Below are 14,594 nucleotides of genomic sequence, written 5' to 3'. Positions count from 1 at the left end.
TGCACCTGTAGGCAAGTATGGGCAGATAAATAAGGTAAAACAATACAGTGATAATCCATCCTTGAATCCACATCAGGCTCAAAACATGCATACAACAATTAGGACAGTAACTAACAACACAAGCTAGCTTACCTTAAACTTCTTGACACTATATGCCAGAGAAAGCTGTAATTATAATACTGAAAAACACAAGGTTTTCCCAAGAAAATGCAGCCTGCGCAATATAGAAAGCAGTACAGTAGCCTCATCACAGTCCATAAGATCTATTCAGGAAGACGGAAGAAGGATGAGGAAGAAAAAGACTACCCAACACAAAAGACAAAGATATCAAGATAATCAGTCACTACAAAAGTAGATATATTCAGATCACAAAGACACACAGGCATTCATAGCAAAGGTAATTAATTAGTAGGATGGTTTTAAAGATTTCCTTTGCTGGGAATTAAGGAAGTCAGGATGCTGTCTGGTCCCTAAAATAAATCTGCGTATGCTATTATTAAAAAATTAATTGATTTACTACAATTCTATTTTTTATTCTATAGGAAGTCACATTAGATGTTCGCAACAATGTCTCCTGGACATTGTTGCGAAGTTACTTGATATAAAATAGTTGTATATATCTAGAAAGTTATATAGCTTGTCTTCGCAGTGAAATCCAGAAGCCTATCTCAGATACAAACTAAGACAAGAGAAAACACTGAAGACAGGTATATTTCTGAAATTATTTCTCCTATAGACCTTATAGACGAAACTTTCATGCATGCGTAGCCAGCAGCCCTCCTGCGAATGTTTTTCAAAGGAAGGGATGTGTTATCAATGAATGCTTTACCATGAAACATGTCTGCAAGCCCAGCAACCAAGCCCCAGGATCCTACTCCCTGGGCGAGTGTCATCGCAGAACGAGGAGGGACTGCAGTGCAGTTCTCAGTCTCCCTTCTGCACAACTTCACAGCTTTAATGAAAAGGGCAGCAAGTGACCCATTCATACGAGTCAAAATGAGTCATTGGGAGCACGCTCATGGGAGGAGGGAAGACAGATTTCTCCTTCTCTTGGATTGAGGAAGGCATCCTGCGTCTCACTCATGTCTCATCGCTATGTCCCACCCACTGGATCAGTGCTCCCAGTGGAGGCTGTCACGCTGAAGGTAAAGTATCTCGGGTGTTAAGAAAAGTGGTCAAACCACACTCTTCCTTGTCCTTCCAGTACCCTCCTGGGCTGCAATTGCCAAACTGTCCCACTCCCAGATCATCCATGTGAAGTGATACCTTCCTGGAGAGCAATCTTTCTGGGAATGTTCAGAGCTACAAAACAAGAAGCTGGGGCATGCCCGGCCATCAGTGGTGCTTCACTGCCTTCAGGGCAGCTCTGAAAAACAACTGCCAGCCAAGCAGGACTTTTCAGGGCCAAAACTCTGCTTTGATCAGGCAGAATTTAGGCTACCATATTCAAGGTTGTTCAATAAAGCAGCCCCTTCAATCAGCTCCTGCCCAACCCTGGAGACACCCCAGTGTCATCTCTGCATTGAAGTCAATGGTCCACATGAACGACCCACCAGTGGCACGAGGCTGGTGAGTGGTTGTCCTCCTCACCAAGCTGGGGCTGACTCCCAGTCTCCCTGCTGCAGCAGATGCAGAATTGCTGTCTCCAAAGCAGAGCTCTTCAGTGGGACTTGGCACTTATTGAGCTTGCAGCTGGGAAGGCCTGTTTCTGCCTACAGTTTGCTCAAATTCCTACTAATATTTTTAAGTGGAAAAAAGCTGGGCTGGGGGGAGGCCTCGAAAGAAAAAGAAAACCCACAGTAATACAGAACAGTTTAAGGTTCATTAGAAGCACTGCATACAGTGAAGCTGGTATTATTTTGTCTTTAAATATTTAAAGACCAGCTAACTCTACAGAGCTTACAGTACTTCAACAATTCCTCATTTATCACTGTAAAATATACAATGCAACCCTCTGTGGTTGCAAAGCCAATATTGAAGATGCTGTCTATTTTATCATCTGGACAGTATCTGAAATGAAGAAAGAAATTACATATTCTCTTCCAATTTGAATCAGAATTGATGAACCATAAGTACATGTGGTATTCCTGCCAAACTAAGAAGTATAATCCCCTCTCTCCTTTTTTTAAGGTCTTTTGGTCCTAGGAAACATGAATATGGAATGACAGTCAGACATTTTTTAAACTAACTATGGATTGCTAGCACTGATAAATTCGAGCAAGGCTCTTGTAAACTGTGCAGCATTGGCCAAAAAATAATTCAGGGGGTCTGTTTTATTGTGCTTTATAATAAAATTTTGAAGTCAAGTACAAGTTCAAGCTTCTCTACAGTTCAATATTTAAATTATAATAGAGAAAGCAGCCACAACGCATATTTCACAAGTGCTTTAAAACTGTGTTAATAAACTGTGTTAATGTATTCTGCAGAATACAGCTTAAATGAATTTGTATGGTGTAGCAGTGCCCCTGGATGGGAATGTATTCTCATGAAATCAACTACCTGACGTGAACTTAATTTCTCAAAAAAGAAAGAAACACAGAGGCTTGGTTCATCACACTATCCCTGCATGTACAACTGGATTACAGAACTGTACCATGACCCCTGTGTTCAAACATATAAATGGCACACTGAGCCACAAAACACCATGTTTACATACCCTGGAAGCTCTAAACCAGAGTGAAATGCAGTGAAAGGTAGAAAGTGTGCCCTAATGGAGCTGCTGAAATTATTTATCATTACTGGAGGGTACAGTCTGGGTACAGTTCTACTCTCTGCTTTATAGGAACAAGTGTCATACAGCTTTACATATAAAGGAGAAACAGGCAGAAGCATGGACATGGCATGGGTTTAGCATCACCTTCATTAGTTTTCTATATCAGCCAGAAAACTCTTAGATTCATCACATAATATAATCACAAATAGCAGCTTTGCTCATTATGTAATATCTGACTTTTGTTTGGGCAACAGTGGCATGCCCAACAACAGGTATTCTATCATCATCTGGAGACACTGACCAGTGTATACTTTTTCATGAATTAGGGGAACATGATGAAATAAAATGATGAAATAAAATCTCTTCTCTGAAGAGCCCACACACTTACTAAAAAGATCAAACCTAGCTTCAGCTAATAACCCTTTTCTTGAATCCTTAATAAACTTTCTGTTCTCAAAAACTTTCATCATAAAACCTGTGGTTCAGTTGTGGTTCCTGACACAAACCTTACAGGTAACTGTTAAGGCAAAGTTTGTGCCAGGAACCACAATTGAACCACAGTTACAATTTTCTTCTGTTTCAATAGTTATTCCCCTCACTGGAGGACTTGCAGTTTTCTTACTATTTTGCAGGCAAAGCATTTCTTTAAAACTTGACATTTTAAGCTACTTTATTGTTTGGCAACACACAGACCTTTGCGGAAAGCCCAAACAGCACCAGTTCTGCAGATGTGGAAACCATTTCTTGTTTTGCTGTGGTCAGTGAAGACATTTTAACTTGTACGTTTACAATCATATTCCCATTAAACAATAAAGTAGCAAGAAGTCCTAATTTTGGAAGGCAAATTTCATTAATGACTTCTTTATAATACTACCAGGTGATACATGATTCAATATTACAAGAGATTAGCTACATAAAATATTTGCCCATAAAGTGATTGACAGCCTAAATGCACACAAACCTTTACAGAACAGATGAAGGAAAATGAGCTAAAATATTACAATTTGGGAGAATATGTTTGGAAAAAATACTATAGTTTGGGGAAAAGAAGTGGTTTGTGTCGCTCGTTCTGTCTTTGGAAAGAAGCAACTGCAAATGCAAAACCAGAGCTTAATTTCAGGGTTCATCTGCTCTTACCATTTGTTGATTGAGAGAGGGAAGAATCAAATAACGTCCGCCTACGAGGCAAATCCCCAGCCGGAGAAAGAAATCCCCGGATCCCGAGTTGCTTTTGTGACAGTAGAGATACTCTCCGAGCCGGCTCTTGTGTGAGCGGCAGCAGCTGAACCCGGGCAGAACCAGAAGCCACGCCGTCCTAAGGGACAAACCCTAAACCCGAGACACATAACGAAGAACCTCACTCCAGTCAGAGCCCTGGCAAGTGGCAGCGCAGGGCAGCGTGTCGCGCTGTTCTGCAAAGGGGACACGGCAGAGCTCCCCAACTTCCAGCCAGGGCTGCCTCGGGCGCTCCGGTGACCAGGGCGCGCAGGGGAGGAGGGAGTGCTCCCCTCCCAGGGCAGGACCTGTCACACGCGCCCGGGACGCCGCCGAGCCCTCGGGGCGGGCAGCCCTCCCCCGACGGCCGGTCCCGCCGCCGCCCCGGCCCCGACGCGGGTGCCCCGGAGCGCAGCGGGGCCGGAGGGGCCCCCGGCTCCGCTCGACTCCGGCCCGAGCAGCGCGGGCGGCGCTCCGAGCGCTGCCGGACTGGACAGCGCCGGCGGGGTGGGCGGAGGCAGCGCCAGGACTTCAGCCCGCCCCGGCTCAGCTCGGCCCCCGCCCTGCCCGCTCCCCTTACCTGCCCCGTGCCCCGGCCCAAGGAAAAGTTTTACGGCCGCCCGGACGGGACGGGACGCGACGGGATAGGACAGGACCAGATTCGCGCTGCCGCTCCTCGGCGCTGCCGGCAGCGCGTCCCACGACGGGCACGGAGCCGCGGCCGTGACTAAAATAGGCAGCGGCGGCGGGAGCTGCGGGCGGCGCCAGCGCCGGGCGGGCACCGACACCGACACCGAGCGGCCGCAGCGCGCAGGCGCCTCCGCCCGCCCCGGGGGGCTGCGGGCGGCGGGAGCCCCGGGAGGGCCGGGCCGGGCCAGCCGGGGCAGCGGGAGGTGCCGCCCGTCCCGCCGCGCCCCTCCCGCTCCGCAGCCGGTCCCTCCGCGGGGCTCCCGGACCGCCGGTGAGCGTCGAGGGGGCGGCGGTGCCGCCGGCTGCGGGGAGCCCTCGGGGACAGCGGAGCCCTGAGCTTGGGCACCTTAACACCCGGTGCCGGTCTGGCGTGGGCACGCAAAACCTGCCGCTCCTGAGGCAGGCGGGGAGCGGCATCTCCTTTGGCACGGCTGTCTGGGGTTAAACTGTCTGCAACTGCTGGTTTGGAATAAATGAAATTACGATTTTCTTCTCTTTCACTTACCCCAGCAACGTGTTTCTTCGGAAGGGAGATGCACGCCTTCGGGGTCGCCTTAATTCATGGCTGTCTCACCTATTCGTACGCGATATTCAGTTACCTTTTTTCCAAACAAGCAAATGCCTACCGAGAACACAGCTAGAAGTGTCAGTGCAGAAGCGTTTCAGTACTAGCCACGCATTCGTTCTGGTGATCACTTTGTGTCTCGGGGAGACAGAATTTATTGATGGAGGAGGTGGAGGCCGCAGATTTACAAGTTATTAACACAGAAAAAAAATCACAGCATATTGAACGTGCAACTCCTGTTACCACACAAGCTACTTCTCAGTAGCTGGGGCATAAGCAATAATATGTTTTAAATGGTAAGTGTGGAGAACCCTGTGTGTGTCCTGGTGGCCAGCTCTGAGGTCCCACGGTAGGCTGTCACCCAGCAGGGCAATGCAGGGCAGTGTGCTGATCTGACCTTCTCCAAAAGTAAAAGGACAGAGTAACCTGTCCTGCTCTAGATAGAGGGATTAATACTTCCATTAACTTGCTTTCCCAAGGGTGTTCTTTTTTTTCAAAAATTGTTAGCTCCATATTTGCCAGGGAAGAAGATACATACACTTTTGGAATAATACATTGTGATTCTCCTAAGACTTGAGAAAGCAAAGAGCCAGAGCACTTTAAGCTATCCTGAGCTACATATATATTACATATATATCTTATCTGATTTCAGTACTTATTTTTATATTTATTATTTTTGAGAGAGAAAAAATATGTATCTATTCAAGTATGTGTTAAAGTTCTTGTAGTTAATTAAATATTTTTAGGACTTTGCAGTGTAGCTCCAATACGTACCTTTCAGGCGTGCTTTGCATATGCTATTTTACAACTTGTTAAACTTTAGCAGTATCGTTTGAGAGATGTCTATACTGGCAAAACTGAGGCAGAGCTGATTCATGTTTTTTCCCTTCTTGTTCTTTATACTTGGATGGAGTTGAAAGCACTTACTCAGATTTATCCCTAGTTGCATTAGGCATAAATTTACCCATTATATTTACTTTTCATTGGAATGCTAGGAAAGGGATGGGGAAATACATAATAAAAGAAGAGTCCTAAAGGTTTTTATTTGGTCTATGCATCTACTGAGATTACATTATTCTAATAAACAACTGTTATATCAGTTAAAACATGTTCCTCCTAATCATCATAAAAGAAGCAAGAAAATGTTGATGGCGTATCTGTAACACACTTTTTGAGTCGTATTTAGTTGGAAGCAATGGTCAGTGTAATTCTCCACAAATATAGAAATCCCCAAGGAACAGATCTACTATTATAGTTTTTATTTTAATTTAGTCAATTTTCTGATAATACACATCTATATTCTCTAATGCTATGAGACTGAGACTACAAATGACCTTCTCAATCTAGCCTTTAAAATCAAACCTGGATGAGATATTCAAGGGAGGCAGTAATAAAATGGCAAAGTCACCATGTGATATGAAGGGACTAGCACTACCCAATGTGCTTTGAACCAGCCACTTGAGTCATTGGACCACTCTGATATTTTTAAAACTGCTTGTTTCACTTATATAAAATGGCTATTTTCAAAAGGTCAAATAATATAATAAATGTAAACCCAAATTATAACCAATATTGTTCTTTGCAGCAGTATGGCAAAATATAAAGGTCATACTTAAAGGTAGCTTACAAGGAAGCCTGTGGTGAGACTCAGAAATCCAATAGCCAACTTGAGAAGCTGTAGCAGACTTTGCGGCCCTGGGTCAAGAGAGAGGCTCAGCTGCAGCAAACACTCTGCACAGAGGGTGGGAAGGCAGCTGATCAAGGGGCCACAAAGACCAGCTGGAAAGGGATAGCAGAAAGGGCAAGATTAGTTCCTGTTGGGCTGGGCAGGAACCTGAACTCTTGAACAGGAGTCTTTGGGCCAGTCCCACTGCTTAGCTGTGAAACTGGACACCATGAGCTTCTGCCTGGTTGTAAACAGCTCTCTTCTCGTATCTACTATTAGATTTATGGGAACACCTTAGATGCACCTATATCTGGACATGATTCATGCTACAAGAAGCCTGACAGCTCTATGAAACATGCAGATTGCCTTGCTGTCTGTTTCTCTTCCACAGCCCTGTCTCTAGATGCCTCCCGTAGTGTTGCTGCAGCCAAGGCAGAGTTACCTAAGCAGGAACCTAAAAGTGCCCCCCTAGTGCTGGCACCAGACTTTCCCTTGGGTGTGCCAGCAGTCTCCCCCAGAGAGAGGAAGAAGAAAGTTCAGCGTATGATTTCACCATCTAGAAAACAGCCACATCTATTTCCTCAGTAACTGCTTAAGGACGGACTGACTTACAGCACCAGATGACTGCTTTCTGCATTGTCTCTGAAGTAAAGTAATGATATTCCTTATATCATGCTGCACTCTATGAGGAGAAGTTATCAATAACTGTTTAATGGGAAGATTTTTTATATTTTCTTAGACTTTTTAAATGTTTAACGCAACTCTACTGCATTTTTCTTCCCCTGCATTGTCCTTGGTCAATAAAAGTAAGTTATGAAGCAGGGTGACATGGTAGCAGGTGATATGATGAATTACCTCTTTTAAGAAGTGATGTTCTCTTCCACTATGGATGTAATGTTTTTCCTGTGTAGTTGGAAGAGCATTCTTCTGTAGGAGCTCTTAGTCATCTTGGAAAGAGAATGAAATTCTTTGTGTACTTTGAAAAGGTTTTAGCAGACTTTTGTATAGTTCAGTTCTAATAAAGCCCTTCCCTTTATTTGTGGGTGCAACTGAAGTAAACAGAATCAGGATTGTATTTGTGTAGTGAACTAGTTTTTATTGCTAACTCTTACAAGCAAGACATAACCAAATCGTGTCATAACACAATACAATCCTGTAACTCAGATCATATCCAGCCTGCAGAACTGAGAAAAATTCAAAGTGGAAACCTTTTTTTAAAATATTATTCAATTAGCAGCATTCCCCGCCAGGTACAGACTAAACAGTTTTAATTTATAGTTTAAATGTAGGCAAAAGCATTCTTTTTTTTACACATCAGTAAAATAAAACGCTAAATAGTACATTTGTATTTTTATCTTTCCACATGTAAAGGCTTTCAGCTAATAGACTTGGAATTTAGTATCTTCATACCCTCAGCTGCAGTTTAGGTGGCGAGCCCTGGCTGCTTCACCACCCAGGTTTTCTTAGGAAAGGGTGTGGGAATTACAGCTCCCTGACCAAGTGACCTCACACCCTGAAGCAACCTGACCACAGAGAAGATTTCTCCTTCTGGAAACTCTCTCTTCCCAGCTTGAGCACATTTCAGACACCAGCATCTAGAAGAGAAGGAAGAAGTACCCAGTGTAGGATTTAGTTGTTACAAAAATACGTGAATCCCAGTCGGTGGCTGCTGCTGGAGATGTTTAGATTCACTCAGTGAGTGCTTTTCTGGCTTTAGATTTGTAGAGGTCCCTCCTCTGTGGTTTCTGCACGTGGCAGAAACCCTCCTCTGCGGTTTCTGCATGTCACTCTGCTCAGGGCATTTTCCACAGCCCTTTCTGATTCAGCTGCTGTGCTGGACTACAGCAGAGCCGGGGTCAGGCTCAGAGCCTGCTTCTCTCACCCTCAAAGGTTAGAGCCCTGCACAAGTGTCATCTGTTCTCAGATGTAGGAACCAGACAAGGCTATAAGATTTATATGGACCAAAAAGAGGGGTGCAAAAAACATGTATGTTGAAAGTCCAGTGTTCAGAGCACTCAGTGTGGGAGAGGAAAGACTTGCATTTTCTCAGGACTGTTTCCACTTTGCAGCTAAATACAGTTTAATGCCAAGTACAGAATCAAATTTGGAAGCTAGCAATAAAGCTGGACTGTATGCCAAAACCACTGCCCCATGGCATTGCTGTCTTAATTCAGATACATCCCTCAGATGCTGCTTGGATGGGTGCTTTAACCATGAGACTGTTAGGTAAAAGGTGGGCTACCTGCACAGGGAGGGATGTGGCTGAATCATGGCTCTGTGAGATGGGCTGCTTCACTGGGCTAATGTTTGTTGGCATCACCGCACAGCTGTAGTTTACTTCATCCCTTGAGCAAGGTGTCTGCTCAGGAGTGAGAATATGAAGTTAAAAATACAGAGTGCAAATCTAAAAGCTCCTCAAAGCATTATGTAACTATGGAAAATATCAACTGTGAAAGTGAAAATGTTATATTATAGTCAGGCATATAAAGCAGGTACTTTCCCCTCACAAATGTTTAAAGACTTCAGGAATGGAGATGGTTTATGTTACCAGTATCTGATACTCTCTGTTCCTGAAGTTTTGAGCTGTCATCAACCTCCTAGTGGATATTGTTGGAAAAAGGAAGGAAACCTCTAATTCCCAGCCTAAGCTTGCGTATCAAATATCTTAGTAGTTACACACAGTTTTCAATAGCTGTTAGATTTACACTTCGTATTTTTAACTCTATACTCTCACCACTCATTTTGCTTTTTCACCTTCTTCCAGCTCACCCTTCATCTATTCCCAGAAACCTTCTGCCTCAATCCTTACCAATCAAGCTACTTTTACACTCATTGTCATTAAGAATAGATAAAGATCTTTTAAATAAATTATTATCTTTGCTTAGTAAGATCCAGATAACCAGATGTGCTAATGCAAGAGATTTGTGTGCCTGGGGGCATCCATCTTCTTGTTAAAACCAAGTTTGGACTAGTTTAGAATCATATGAATTTCAGTTGACACACATACAATGTCATTTACCTCTTGTTTCATCCACTGTAGGTCTCATTCTTGGTTTTAGGAAGATGCATCTACAAAAACATGTCAAATTAATTGCAGGTGGAAACTGTGGGTAATGTATGTCATGGAGCCCTATCAGTGAACAGAACCAAGGTGAGCCCTACTGGGCAGGCTTGCCGTGAAATCTTACTGAGTTGAAGAAATACTACTCAAATATTTATCAAAAAAGCCTCCATTTCAAACAAAACTTTTTATCTTGAAGTATTCAAAGAGAGAAAAGTCATGAAGCATACTAAGCTGCTGTAGGATAGCCCTAGCTCCACGTAGGTGCAGGAGAGTGACATGGCATGTTGAGAATTCTGCTCATATTCTGCACCCATTGAAGTGCAGCTGGAGTATGGAAAGATCATTGCAAACGTCTGTTCTTGCATATGGTTCTACTAGTTTAGTTCTAGACTTACCTGTCAAGATGTTATTAGTAACGCTGAGTTGTGGGACTGAATTTTGCCAACCATACCATATTTCTGGTCTGAAGAGTTGGACTCGATAATCCTTAAGGTATTTTCCAATATAAACATTTCTATGATTCTATGAATCGTGATAATCAATACGAAAAGGACTCCAACCCTATAAATACAGGTTCCTTGTATTACTAACTACATTAATCATAATCACTGTTCTTGCATTTTGCTTCAAAAACAAAGCTTTGCAGAGAGCCACAGATAGCAAGGATGCAGTTATATTTAATTCAAAGTTATAAAAATAGGAAATGACCATTAGCTTTATTATGTTGCTAATGAATTATAAAATGTATATCATCAAAATAAATATTCTTGAAATTGCTTCCTAATGAATCACTTTCACAATGTGCCTACTCAGTTGTGTCAATGATTAATTATGTTCTTGCCTCCTTCCTGGAATACAAATGCTTTTATTAAAGCAATCCAAAGACAGTAAGACAACAGACTCATTCTTATGGTCATTCATTTGGTTGTGGATTGATTCCTTTCAGCGTCTTTAGAGTGTATCTGAACAGCTGCAAGTGGCTGCGACATAAATGAAAGTTCATGTCACCTTAAGCAGAATGAGATGAGAGACAGTCTATTCATCCGGTTTCATCTTATCAGTGCACAGTCATTAAATGCTATCTGGAGCACTGTGATAAATACAGAGCGTACTGTGCCAGCTGCAGGCGTCATCAGATGGGAGCCTTTTTACAACATTCTGATGCACAGAGGTGAATTATTCCAGAATATTAAACATTTCATTAGTTCTAAGCTTCAAGATACAGCTTTAAAAGTGGCCAGCCTCACCGGAAAAATCATTATAACCTAATGCAATACTTACAAATCGGTATCTATGAAGTTCAGCGACTGCCACCGTGCAAGAGCCTCAGAAACCTTTGAATAGGTGTCATCGTTCTGCAAGGCTGAAAAGCAGTTGCTTATTTGCATAATGGCATTCACATCATTGTTGAAAGATTAGGACTGATTTAATGAAAGTGATCATGGGCAGAGAAAAATGCTTTTGCACTGAATTTAAATAAGCAAATCCTGAGCTTAGGTATTCCTCTTTGGCTTCCTAGTAAACGGCACATGGAAAACTTTGACTGCCAGCTGTCCTTGGCACGCATGGGCTTCACGTCTGTGAAGATAATTAATAATGTTGTTTCTTTTGCCCAACTACTTAGATGTCAGTAAGCAGATTATTTTAATCTAGTTAAACAACATGTGCATTTACATGGAAAGAAAGGAGCACTGGAGAATTAGTTTAGTATGGTTTGTCTTGCATAATGCAAAGTGACCAATTTACAGAGACAGGAAATGAGGAGGGGCAGTAGTAAGTAGGAATGTACCACATGTGGCTGTGGGATGCAATGCCTTCAGGGTATATGATTTAGCTAAAATCAATGAAAGTTAAACCAAAATACAATCAATCCATTATGAAGAATATCCAAACATAAAGAATCCATCTTTTATGTGCTCTTTGTATTAAAAAATATTTGATCCAAGTGAAAGTTTAGTAAAAAGAAATTCTCAGTTACCTTGTACATAGGCTGTGGCAAAACAAAATCGGTAACTTACAGAAGAAGAAAGTAAAGGTTTTTAGTATTTTTGTAAATGTTTTGGATGACAAAGAAAAGGCAGAGTGCCTGAACCACAGCTGACTTCATTTGATAGTGCTCTTTTCCTTCAAAGTGCAACATTTGCATGTGGGGAAAAAGACATTTAAAAAAAAGCAGCACAGCAAAGAAAAACACAATTTCCTTCACTTATTAAAATGCTAAATGCTTCTTTTTTGGTTCAATCCTGCATTTCTTTTTGCACATGCAGCTCGCTGAATTGAGTCAATGGCCCTCTGGGCAAGCCCTCAACAAGTCCATTATGGAAAAAGAGACTCTTCCTGAGTTCAGAGGAGTTTAGGTGTAGCTCTGTATGAGGAAAGATTTGGGATAGGTCCTACTCTTGAAAATCCTCACAAGGGGGAAAACCCACATCCTGTCTGTTTGCATTGACTGTGTCCCTTTCAGCAGTGAGGTCCCGTAGGCTGGACAGCTGGGACAAGGCAGGCACTCACTATGAATGGCAGGCGGATGCAGGACAGGACAATGGGTGTCTGACATGAGGGGGGAGCAGGTCCTGCAGGATGTGTGGTAGGAAGGGAGGGAAAACCCAAATAAAGGCCCCCTCCTCACAGTCTGCTTGGGTCAGCCTGTCTGGGCAGAGCTGTGTACGGTGCCTCCCTAAGCCGATGAGGAGAAGGGCAGAGGTGCTGACTGCAAGGGAGCAGCCATCTCCTCCTGGTGCTAGGCCCTGGCTTGGCACCATCTCCGTGATTTGTTTGGGCAGAGAAGCCCGTGCAAGAGCTACTTGACCACTTTTGGCAAAATCTGTTTTTCCCTGATACTGCCAAGAAGCCTCTGGCTAGCTGTGCTCATTAGCCTAAAGCAGCAGCTGTGACCAGCTCCCTGACACATGAATGCACTTGTGTGTTCCTCATTCATTCATGTACAGATGAAAAAAGACACAAGCATTGAAGGGCTAGTCCACTGTCTGTGTGGCATGGCAATAGGACAGCTGGTGTTTCCTCAGCAAAACTCACCTGGGACTTCCGTGGCACCAAAAAACATCTGGCTTCTGAACCATTCCCACAGATCACTCCATCCTCCTCACCTCCAGATGCTCAGCCAGACTTTGCCCATATGCAGGACCAGACTGACCACAGGAAACAGCCATTGAAGAAGCAATTACTTCGTTAGTGATCTCTGTTGTGACTACAGAAGCATATTTCTGTGCCATGGAAGTCAGCAGGGAGGTGCAAGTGCAAGAGAATATGAAAGATTAGTGAGTATTGGTAAGTCAAGGCTTGGGACTTCTTTTCCCAAAACAGGAACGTGATGCTGTTCTCTCTGAGTAGCATTTACGTGAAGCACCTCTGCTGTTTATTAGCAGAACAAATATATTACCGAGCCAGCCCAGTGGGAGGGAAAATCAATACATTAAAGGAGGTTAGATTTCAGAATACCAGGCACACATATACATTCTTAGATAAGAAAACGGATAACAACTGAAATTCAATTTAGGGACTTCATGACTTATTCTTTATGGAAAGTACCATCCACTTCAACACATTCCTTTATCATGTTCGCCCTTAATAAGGATGTTGTCTTTCAACTGAGTTAACTCTCCTTGTTGCTTAATTATTTTAAAAGAGAATCTCAATTACTCTTTTCATAATCCATGGTCAGGCATGTTTGCTTGCACTTATTTATAGTAACTGAGAATTTTTTTTCTTTAGTCTTTTCTGGCATTATCTTTACAATTTGCAGTTTTTGCTAAACACATTCAGCCAAAAGAGTAAGACAGACAAATCTAACTACACATATATAGGCTAAAATGTACCTTCAATGGGATTGCTCTCAAAAATTAAGCTGTTCAGAAATATTTATGAAAGTCATAACTGAATTGTGTTCTTGAAGGCTGGAAATTTGGGAAGGTCATTAATGTGGATTGTCTGCCGTAATGCCAATAGGCGATGTATTATTGCACATAGAAAATTAATAAATGCTGATAAAAATTGCATTACTTTTGCATTTATTACATGCACAGAAAATTATATCTCTAGAGTATCTCAGCATGTTGTCCCCTACAGTGATTGGCCGCATATGGAAATCAAAGGGGAGTAAACAAAAAATACTGTGTGCCATTTTTTTTCCCGCTCCAATGCTTTACTTTCTGAAGTAAACATGTGTGGGCAGATACATATCAGAGAACTATTCAAGCTAATTTTAAAATCACAGCCCTCTGAGCATGCTGATTTTCTGTGCTAGGTTATTTCTGTGCAACAGTTGTAAAGTGGACATACCTAGCTTAGTGTGAAGCTAACTCAGAGCTGTCTGTGCTTGCTTAGTCCTGCAGGCACATAGATACACTGTCATGTCCAGAAGTAAGATGGAACCTAGGGTGTTAATATTTTACTTTTTGGTTATTATTTGCGCTGGAAAGCATTATACAGGAAAAAAATAAAAAGTGAAAACATAATTTACCATACTACACTTTACCAAATGGTCTGTGGATTAAAGCAACAACGACAACAACAACAAAAACAAAACCCAAGAGGGTTTTTGGCTGCAAAGCTCAAAAATATTTCCCAATGTGCTGATCAGCTCATGTTTATCATTAAGAAATATTGCAGCACTAGCTGGAATACACTGAATAACACAAGATTCAACTTGAACAGTGTGAGA

At 42.7% G+C, this 14,594-nt stretch overlaps 1 protein-coding gene across 3 annotated transcripts in view; it reads right to left on the bottom strand.

Annotated features, from left to right (window-relative positions):
- POPDC3 (popeye domain containing 3) overlaps positions 1-5,225 on the bottom strand; it is a 30,502-nt gene extending 25,277 nt beyond the window's left edge. For 2 of the 3 annotated variants that reach the window (XM_064649869.1, XM_064649870.1), the window contains exon 1: positions 3,851-4,399. The gene's annotated coding sequence lies outside the window, so the exon portion shown is untranslated. Of the gene's footprint in view, positions 1-3,850; positions 4,400-5,123 lie in introns of those variants that run through there. The other variant, XM_064649871.1, reaches the window with a different exon arrangement.
- Between the last annotated feature and the right edge of the window lie 9,369 nt (positions 5,226-14,594).

Source organism: Pseudopipra pipra, chromosome 3 (genome assembly GCF_036250125.1).
Source record: "Pseudopipra pipra isolate bDixPip1 chromosome 3, bDixPip1.hap1, whole genome shotgun sequence".
Taxonomy (NCBI): domain Eukaryota; kingdom Metazoa; phylum Chordata; class Aves; order Passeriformes; family Pipridae; genus Pseudopipra; species Pseudopipra pipra.
The sequence above is the reverse complement of the archived record's forward strand: the minus strand, read 5'-3'. Positions and strand labels throughout refer to the sequence as shown.